The sequence below is a fragment of the Tamandua tetradactyla genome, chromosome 20 (assembly GCF_023851605.1).
Source record: "Tamandua tetradactyla isolate mTamTet1 chromosome 20, mTamTet1.pri, whole genome shotgun sequence".
NCBI classification, from domain to species: Eukaryota; Metazoa; Chordata; class Mammalia; order Pilosa; family Myrmecophagidae; genus Tamandua; species Tamandua tetradactyla.
In genome coordinates, this window is record NC_135346.1 from 22,372,944 (window position 1) to 22,383,433 (window position 10,490).

A 10,490-nucleotide genomic window follows, 5' to 3' on the forward strand; every position below is an offset into this window, starting at 1 on the left:
GATTCTGTTTGAACTCTCTTAGTCACTGATACCTAATTTTGTTACAATTCTTTTCTCCCAAGAGATTGTCCATCCCAAGGTGTCAGGGCCAGGGCCAACCCTGGGCACCCGTCCTTTCTTGATTGTGTGGAAGTGCTAACTAAACTTCATCAGCATTAGCTGTATCCTGTTCCTTGCGGCAGCACAGCTAGGGAGAAGGATCCAGAGGCCCTAGATGCCTGCTATTGTCTGAGTCTTCTCATTCACAGAGGCAAGACCCCTTCCTTCCCCAGACCCTCACCAGACAAATGGGGGTGGGATAAAACCAGCCCCCTCTTCCTTTCTCCATACCCTGAATTCCAGCCACAGGAGACTGGGACTGTATATGTTGAGAGATTTTGAACGACTTTAAAATATCAATAGGTTTAATGAGACATGTTAGGCCAGCAGACCCAGTAACAAAACATAAAACTTACCGAGTTCACAATGATCATTTACTCATTTTGTATAAATTCACATCAGAGTTGAAGAGGTCCTAGTCCAAACAGGTAGCTTCAGATGCAAAAGTAAGTTGGGGCCGCAGATCTGAAGCCCCATTTCTGAGGTGCACCGAATTCCGTGGAGATTGTAGGAGCAGGTTTCCCACTTCATGTGGCAGGTGTCTGGCTGTGCTGAGGCTGAGGGTAGCACTTGCTGGCAGAGCAATTGTGCCAGCATTTTCTTCTCCTTCCTTCTGGGACAGTAGAAGATAGTTATGAGTCCAACATATCACTCTCTGTGGGCAAGTGGCTTCACCTCCTGAGTCATAGTTCCCTCATCTGTAAAGCAGTGATGAGAGGCCCTACCCACCTCACTGGTCTGTCTTTTTAAAAAAATAGACTTTTTTTCTTAGAGCAGTTTTTTGTTTATAGAAAATTCCACAGAAAGAACAGAGAATGGTGTTCAGTGGTGGAATGCTCGCCTTCCATGCGGGAGTCCCGGGTTCGATTCCCAGACCATGCACCCCAAAAAATAACATTAAAAAAAAATAAAAGAGCAGAGAGTTCTTGTATACTTCCGCTTCCCACCCCCACACAGTTTCTCTTCTTTTCACCCTGAACTTCTGTAGTACATTTGTTACAGCAGATGAACCAGTACTCATTCATTTAGTATTAACTGAAGCCCATGGTTTACATGAGCGCTCACCCTCTGGCTTGTACAGTTCTGTGGGTTTTGACACATGCATTGTGCCATGTACCCACAACCATGCTGTGGTAGTTTCACTACCTTACAAACACCCTGGGCTCCGCTTACTCTTCCCTCTCTCCCTCTGAACTCCTGGCAACCACTGATCTTATTACTGTCTCTGTTGTTTTGCCTCCTCATGGGGTTTTTTGAGAGGCTTGAAGGGACTACATATGTAAAGCATATGAGACGTAGTGAGTGCACCACTAATGTTGATAACCAGAGTTGCTCCTGATGGTGGGAGGGCCCTCGAGTCCTGTGACGTCATACGGCAAGGAGTTCAAATTCGTCAGCACAGGTGAGAGGATACTTTCAGAAATCCTTCATTCCTGTGGTTTCCAAAAAAAACGTTTTTCAGCGAATGAACTTCGAAAAAAAAAAAAGTATTTAAAGCCCGATATATAAATCACTAAAATAGGTGGGAGTCCCAACGAGGTGAGGTCGGAAAGAGTAAGAGACCCACCTCTCCCACCTACTCTGCCTGGCTCGCTTGGCTCCGGCTTCCATACTTCCCAGCCTCCCAGGCACCTATGACGTTCCCTCTTACAGCACACCGATTCAGTCCCCTCTTCCCACATTTCCCAGATGGAGGAACAGGCTCTAAGGTCGGTGACTCCTCTCAACATGCTTTGGAAGTTGGGGACTGAGGCTAGCCCAGCGCCATCAGAAAGACGGCAGCTCCGGGCATTGGCACAGCGGCTCTAGGGGCCCAGAGGCTGAGCGAGGTTGAGAGCTGGGCAGGTCCTCTGAGCAGAAGCTGGCACCCTGGGACCCTGAATAGGTGGGCAGCTCCAGGACCACCTGTGGGAAGCACCGCTGGCATGGGCATTGGTGAGGTGAACCAGAAGGCCTGAACAGACCCCACATGGTGACTGCAGTCTGTGAGCACTTGGGACTGGGGAGCACTCCCGGAGCGGGGTGCAGTGAGCTTCTCTTACCACAGGGCTGGGACGCCTCAGGGAACATGGGGCTGGCGGCAGCACCTCTCATTTGTCAAGCTCTTACTATGTTCCCTGCATCGTGCTAAGCTCTTTATGAGTCTGCATCACAGAATCCTCAGAACCTGACACAGCTGGGAGGTGGTGGCCATGGCGTGGACGCAGGTCTGTCTGATACCACAGTTCACACTGTTCACGCTGGGCGCTCCTACCAGGGTCCTCCCAACCCCCCTTTAAGCTCATTTCTTCTCCAACACTTGTGATTTCTGGTGCTGGCCAGACATCCTTGTCTCACAGCTTTGTCAGCCTTGGATATTTCTCATCTCCAGGAGAGAAAAGAGGGAAGGGAAATGTATGTTGTTCTCTAAGCCCCATCTAGGGGCTCAACAGATCAAAGTGGGGGGAGGTGGCAGAGAGGCTGGAGTGAAGCCGGAATGTCCCAGGCTGTCTTTTCCCAAGTTGAGGAGCGGAAGCCATGACAGCTAAGGGGATTTGTGGAAATTCCTCGGAGCATTGTTAGCAGGCGAAGGAAGTGGTTTCGTGTTGAGCTCTCAATTTCTGCCCTGGGGAGCCAGGGCCAGCTTCCGCTTCTGAAGCTTGTTTGTGAAAACCTGTAGGGGCTGTTTCAGGTCTGGGGGGAGGGGTGGGAGTTGGGGGAGAGTTCGGATACCCCCACCATTCCACCTCCCCAGAAGCCAAGGGGGCAGAAGGGCCCCATGAACCAGACCCAACAACCCCAGGGGCTGCTCCTCTTCTTTTTCCTTCTACTTTGAGACAATGATTGCTCGGAGCCGGGGCAAATGAACAGAAACATTTTTTCCAGGTCTGCTGGTATTTGGTTCTGGCACCATTAGCAAGAACAGATTAGAGAAGTAAGTTGCATTTTTGGGTCTGTGTTCACCCATGGACCTGGCCCTCCCCACACTTCATCTGCGTGGTTCTCTGCAGCTTCTGGCCTGCTCTGGAGGGGCTGCCAGGCCTGATATCCCTGGCACAGCCACCCAAGCTCGGCCAGCTGGTGAGTCATCTCCCGGGCTTTGGGGAAGCTCATAATTAACTCCCCAGGAAAGATGCACACGCATCCATACATGTGTCTGCCTATGGACACACCCACTTACGTGCGTGTAGTTAAAACGTGCCAAAGGCTGCTTGTTTCCTCTCCGTTGCTGTCCTCGATGGTCAGGTCCCCCGAGGTTCCCCTAGCTCTGCTCTCTGATGCGGACCCTGGAGGAGGGGGAGGCTGGCGTTTCTGAGGCTGGCACTGGCTGCCCCCTCCCCTGGAAAGTCTTGCTGGGAGCCAGATACTGAGGCTGCTGTACCAGGCTGCTCCACCCAGGCCCTGCCAGGAAAACCCTTTCCCAGAAAATCACCTTTGAGGTGTGACAGAAATCTGGCAGGGGAAGGAGGGCATGCAGACCCACAGCGGCTGTCTCGGCTCCCGTGCTCTCTTTGGCTGGAAAGTGAGGGCGTACCAGGTTGGCTTAACAAACCCAATGGGAGTGACCAGCCTGTGAGAGCCTGTGAGAGAGCGTTTACAGGATGAACTACTGGGCAGGGAGGGCTTCACTTGCCTGCCTGCCTGCCTTCCTGCCTCCCTTTTCCCTTCCTCTCCCTCCTTCCTTCCTCCCTCCCTCCCTCCTTACTCCTTTCTTTCCCCCTTTCTCTTCTTCCCTCCTTCCTTCTTTCCATCTTTGCCTTTTCTCTCCTCCCCTTACCTTCTTGGAACAAACAGAACCCCAGCGTCCCTCCCCTTTAATCTCTTGGTATATCCGGCTCATTTGAAGCAAGAAGGTTGAAGAAGGCAACAAGCTGCAGCCCACAGACCCAGGGATAAAAAGCATCTCTCCCCTCCACAAGCCCCACCTCCGAGCGAGACTTCAGGATGGTGGGAGTTAAACCTGTTTTATCTTAACTCCAAACTCTTTCCTTCTTCTCCAAAAGTGAAGAGAGGGGTGCTTGTTGAGACCAAACAGGCTAAAGATGAGAATGCCTAAGAAAAGTGGAATTGGGGATATCTCAAGCAGCATATTCTATCAGGAAGGATTATTGTTTCAGAGTGAAAGAAGTTTTTGTCTGTTTGTTTTTTGTCTCTTTGTTTGTTCTTTTTGTAAGTGATTTACATCCATAAGACTTCTGGGAAAGGACAGATTCCCAGCATGTAAAATATGAATTTTTCAAAGTCAATATTCCTGATGCCCAAATACACTTTAGGACTATGAAAACTTCATGTACAATGATATGTTGTTATGGACTAAACCGTACTGAGCAGTTAGTTGTAAGAGGGCATTTTATGTTTTATTTTTATTTCCATGCACGGTTTATTTTTGCTCTGACATTTTATTATAATTTCTTCCTACAGTAGGTGAAGTGCTTGAGAAGTTAATTTAAACCAGCCTGACTTTCTGTGTGTTTTTAAATATTTGTTTAAGCTTTTATTGAGCTTGTCAGGCAAGTCACTGTGCAAAAATGCAGCCGAAAACCCCTTTTTCCTCCCGTGGTGCCTGCTCATTAATACTAGGTGGTGACAACAAGATTCGCACACACTTCAAATGGGGGATTATTCTGGGTTTTCAAGGAAACTTGAGCCACCTGTTTCAGAAACCTCTTAGTGACTTACAAGATGATGAAGGTGTCTCTCTGCTCAGCTGTCACTCAGACTTGCAGCTCCTCTGGCTCCCCCGGACCTTGCGGGTCCCTGGAGGGGCAATTTGCGGTGCCAGCAGGAGGCCTGGGCTGGACCTTGTCCTCCCAGCTTGTGGCTTGGCTTCGGCCCGGGCAGAGAAGCCGCTGCCATCTATCTGCCTATGGGGAACTTTCCAGACCCACAGTAGGCTGGCTTTCCCGGGGGTTGCGGCTGCCCAGCGTAGAGCTGTTTATCATGGACAGCAGAGTGCCATGGAAGGACCTCTGAGGAAGTGGGTTGAGAGAGCCGATTGTGTGGCCTACGTGTCGGGGAGCCACGCTACCCGCAAAATTTGGCCAAGCAAGAAATAGAAAGTCAACATTTTCCAGGAGGCTGGGAAGGCAGCTGAATGTATCTGGAGCCCAAGAATCTGGTGAAATGGTCCTTGTGGGGGTGAGAGAGGCAGAAAAGGTGGAGGGAAGAGCTCTAGTCTGGTCAGCATGAGGCTTAGAAAAGGGCTCCTAGTCCGAGAGGTTTCCTTAGCCCTCAGTCCAAGCTCCCCACTAGCCAGGAACCTCCTTGGACCTAACCCTAGGAGTAGACTCGACTCACAGCATGTTAGGACTGGTCTTGGTGATGACTGAGACCAGCATTTCTCAAAGTGTGGACATGATCATCGTGAGCAGTGGCACCTGAGAGTGTGGACGTATCAACTCTTGAACCATCTTCTCAGTTCCACTGAATCAACTGGGGACGGGACCCAGTGATCTCTGTTTTAACAGGCCCTCCCGGTGATTTTTATGCAGGGTACAGTTTGAGAACCACTGGTAATTGTTCAACCTAATCATTGGACCAAATGGAAACAAGTGGTAGATTCAGATGTCAACTTGGCCAGGTGAAGGTGCCTAGTTCTGTTGCTGTGGACATGAGCCAATGGCATGTGAACGTCATCTGCTGTTCATTACATCTGCATTCGGGTAGGAGGCAGTGCCTGCTGCAGTGAATGATGTTTGATTTAATTGGCTGGTGCTTAAATGAGAGAGCTCAATATGGCGCAGCCCAGGCAGCTCAGCATACCTCATCTCGGCACAGCTCAGCCCAGGCCTTTGGAGATGCAGAAAGGAATTGCCCTGGGGAAAGTTGTTGGAACCCAGAGGCCTGGAGAGAAGGCCAGCAGAGATCACCCTGTGCCTTCCCATGTAAGAAAGAACCTCAGTTGAAAGTTAGCTGCCTTTCCTGTGAAGAACTATATGTTAACTAAATAAATCCCCTTTTATTGAAAGCCAATCTGTCTCTGGTGTGTTGCATTCTGGCAGCTAGCAAACTAGAACAGAAATTGATGCCAGGTATAATACAGGAAGAAGAAAAGTCACACACTCATTGTCACTTCGTTTGCTTGTTGCAGAAGCAGGACAGATTTTGCCAGGCTAGATTTCTTTCTGCCCCTTTTCCTGCCAGCCCAGAGAGGACATGGCTCTAAGTTCTGAAATCCCACCCATTGCCACAGCTCATCTGACTGGGCTTTTCCTCAGATGGGTTGGATTTCTGCTACCCTGACAGCCATCTGCAAACATCAGGTAGGTTCTATTCCTCACTCACAGAGGGCAAGTTGCTGATTCACATTTTGGCTTTTCGGTCAACACTGTGACTCAGAGGGCTAGGGAAATCTTCTTTGACTTTAAGAAAAGACCAGGTTGAATTAGCTAAGTTCTGGCACTGCCCTACCTCATCCTCTTCTAAGGGAAGGCTTTTAAGGGAGGCCTCCATTCCTACTGCCCCTGCTGAGAAGTCAGAACATTCTGCCCCATGTGACAATGCCCTGTGGCCACTGATAAGGGGTGGGCTCCTCACTGCGGCTAGGCGGGTAGCCACAGGCTAGCCAGCAATCCTCAAGACACGTGAGGCTTGGAAAGATGGTCTGGACCAATCAGACTCCCCCCCTGGGAGTTTGGAATTGGGGAGAAGCTGGGGCTGTTAGCAATAGAAATGGAGGCTAAAAGGCTGTTTGAGAATTGCCGTGATGTAGAAAGGGCCAGGGTGGCCTGAGAAGCCAGGTGCAAAGTGAGGGAAGGCAAGGCAAGTTGAGGAAAACAGACAGTGGAGAGAGACCAGAGAAGAAACAGAGAAAAGCAGAAATCCCACAGGAAGTCCCATAGTTCTAGTGTTAGGATTCCCAAGGCCTGATTTCTCTGTGGCTCATGTCCTTGTGATCCGAGACCTTCCCTGTAATGTTCTGATCACAAACATCCTTTGTTTGAATTATCTTGGGTGGGCCTCTGTTTCTTGCAATCCAAAGTGTGACTTTTTTCTATAAAGTGGAATTAGTAAATATTTCAGGCTTGCCAGCCACATGTTTTATGTTGAAACTATTCAACTCTGCCTTGGTAGGGCAAAAGCAGCCAGAGACAATATGTAAATAAGCTAGTTTGGCTGCATTCCAAGAAAACTTTATTTTCAGTAAAGGTAACCAGCTCACAGGCTGACGTTTGCTGGCTCCTGTTCTACATTAAAACATTAGTGTTACCTAAACCTTGGATGGAAGATCCTAATTCTTTAGGGCATCTGAAGATTGCTCCCTCCATCCCTTTGAGTGTAGTCCAGCTCTCATTTGACTGTGGCCACATTTGCCCTCCAAACTCTTTTCTTGTAGAGTTCTGCCATTTATTTCCCCAGGCTCGCCACACCCCACCAGCCATCCACCCTCAAATCATGGCCAGAGCCCCAAACCCAAAAGTTTATAGGAGCCAGGATTATCCAATAGGAAGGCTAAATATATGCACAAGATTTCTGCAAAGTAAGGCCACCCCCTAAGCTCTGCTTCAAAGGATGGATGTAAAAGTTCACAAAAAGGAAATTTAGAAGGAAACTTATTTTGACAAATGTGTAAATGTTGTAGTATTTTTTTAATCAAGTAATTTGTTTAAATTACATGTTTTTTCCTTTTAAAAATGTTAACTTTTTATTTTGAAATACTTTCAAGTGTACAGGACAGTTACAGAAATAAAACATATCCCATACAGAGAACTCAACATACCTCTACTCCCCAAGATATCCAGATCTACCAATTTTAACATTTTGCCACATTTGCCATTTCATGCTTTTGTGTATCCATCTGTCCATTTATCAATACATTTTGTGAACATTTGAATGTAGGTTATGTGCATCATGCTTCTTGAACATTTAATATCGCTGTGGACATAATCTAAGAACAAGGATGCTCACTTCCTTATCTACCTGAAGTACAGTTATCAAATTCAAGAAATTTAACATTGATATAAAGCTTACAGTCTATATTCCAAGTCTTTCATATATCCCAATAATGTCTTTTTGAGCCTTCTCCTTTATTAGATCCTGTCCAGGATCATATATTACCCTTAATTGTTGTTAATATTTTAATTGCTCTTTCTTTTCCTTTTTTTTCATTGTGGTAATATATATATAATTATAAACTTTCCCATCTCAATCACTCCCAAACATACCATTCAGTGGATTCACCATACTCACAGTAATGTGGAACTCTCACCACCTTCCATTACTAAAACTTTCCCATCTCCCCAAACTGAAACCCTAAACCCATTATGCATTCCTTCCTGTTCCTCCTGCCCCCTGCTCCTGGCAACCTGTACTCAAATTTCTGTCTCTATGAGATTGTATATTCCCCAATATTTTCTTTGTGGTTTCCATAGGGCTTAAATTTAGCATCCTAAATCCATAACAATCTCATTTGCTTTAACTTCAATAGCATATACAAACTACGTTCCTATACCCTTCTGTCCCCCCACCTTTATGTAGTTCATGTTACAGATTACATGTTTATATGTAATAAGTTCCAATCACTGATTTCTCAGTACCTTTTATGCGTTTGCCTTTTAGATCTGTGGGATGTAAAAAGTGGAGTCACAAACCAAAAATACAATAGCATTGGCAACAGTATTTACCCCTGCCATTATCCTTACCCTCTAGAGATCTTGTTTTCTTCATGTGTCTTCGATCTATTGTCTATTGTCCTTTCCTTTCAACCTGCAGAACTCTCTTTAGCATATTTTGTAGGGCTGGCCTAGGGGTGACAAACTACCTCGGCTTTTGTTTATCTGGGAATGTCTTAATCTCTCCTTCATTTTTGAAGTTTTGCCAGATACAGAATTCTTGGTGGGCAACTTTTTGCTTTCTGCACTTTAAGTATGTCATCCCATGCCTTCTTGCCTCCATGGTTTCCAGTGAGAAATTGGCACTTAATCTTATTGAGGCACCCTTGTATATGAGTCATTGCTTCTCTCTTGCAGCTTTAGTAATTCTCTCTTTATAGCATTTGATAGCTTAATTATAGTTCATGTGGTTTTATATAGTATGTCACAGTGTAAGTCTATTTGGGTTTATCCTGTTTGGAGTTTATTGAGCATCTTGGATGTGTATATTTGTGTTTTTCTTTTAATTGGTAAGATTTTAGCCGTTTTTTTTAAAATAGTCTTTTTGCTCCTTTTTTCTATTTTTTCTCATCCTGAGACTCCCATAATGCATATACTGGTATGCTCGATGGTGTCCCACAGGTTCCTTAGGCTTTGTTCACTTTACTTTATTCTTTCTTCTTTCTACCCATCAAGCTGGATGATGTAAATTGTCTTATCTTCAAGTTCATTTATTCTTTCTTCTGCCAGCTCCAGTGTGCTGCTGAACCCCTCTTGAGAATTTTTCAGTTCTGTTACTATGGTCTTCTGCTCTGTTTGGTTCCTTTTCAAAATTTCCATCTCTGTGTTGGTAGTCTCTTTGTGTTATCTATAATTTTTTTTTTCATTTCCTTTGTTGTTTTTTTTAGCTTTGTAAAGATATTTAGGACCATTTTTTTAAAAAGTCTTTGTCTGGAATGTACCAAGTTTGACCCTCCTCAGTGGTGGTTTCTAATGCTTTAAATTTTCTTTTGTCTGGGCCATTGCTTCCTGTTTCTTTGTATGCTTTGTAACCTTTGTCATAACCTGGACATTTTGATATCTTAATGTGTTACCACTGAAATTTAGACTCTGAGGCATCTGCTCCTTAAGATTGTGTCCATAGTGTTATGACAGAGCTTTCCTTGAGTCTTAAATTACATTTTCACCTAGGCTGGTATTAGAAACAAGTGAGACAGGCCTAATAATAGCAACTGTGGAGACTGCAACAAATTGTCAAAGGTCAGTGACAGCTGCTCCCAAGCTCTACTTCTTTGTACCCTGTGGGAACCTAACCCTTCTGATTTTAAATTTTCCAATTCTTGGAAATCTGAATTTTTAAAACTGTAGAACCTCCAATCTTTTAAAGAAAATTTTAATCATGGTAACATACATATTGTATCATATTTCCCACTGGAACTACTACTTCCTGGTTTTTTAATGTTAGAAAGTAATTTAAATTTAGAAGACTTTTTTTCCCTTTATTTGTTTGTCACATGATCTTTTATTGAAATATCTTCCTTTGTAGTTCTTACCTAGTTGGATGTTTGCCTGCAGCACTGCTGATGTCATTTGTGATATCCTGAGGGTGGCATCCATCAACATTGAAGCCCACGAACTGAGCAGTCCCCATAGTCTCTTTAATGGTTCCAAAGAGTTCTCTGGCTAAAGACTGGCTTCTGTTGGGCAATGCTGACAATCTCATCAAAAGTGATATTTCTATGTGCTTAATGTTTCTCTGCCTCTTTCTGTGTCTGGGTGGTTCCTTTGGTGATCAGCATACAGTAGAAGGTACCACCTCAG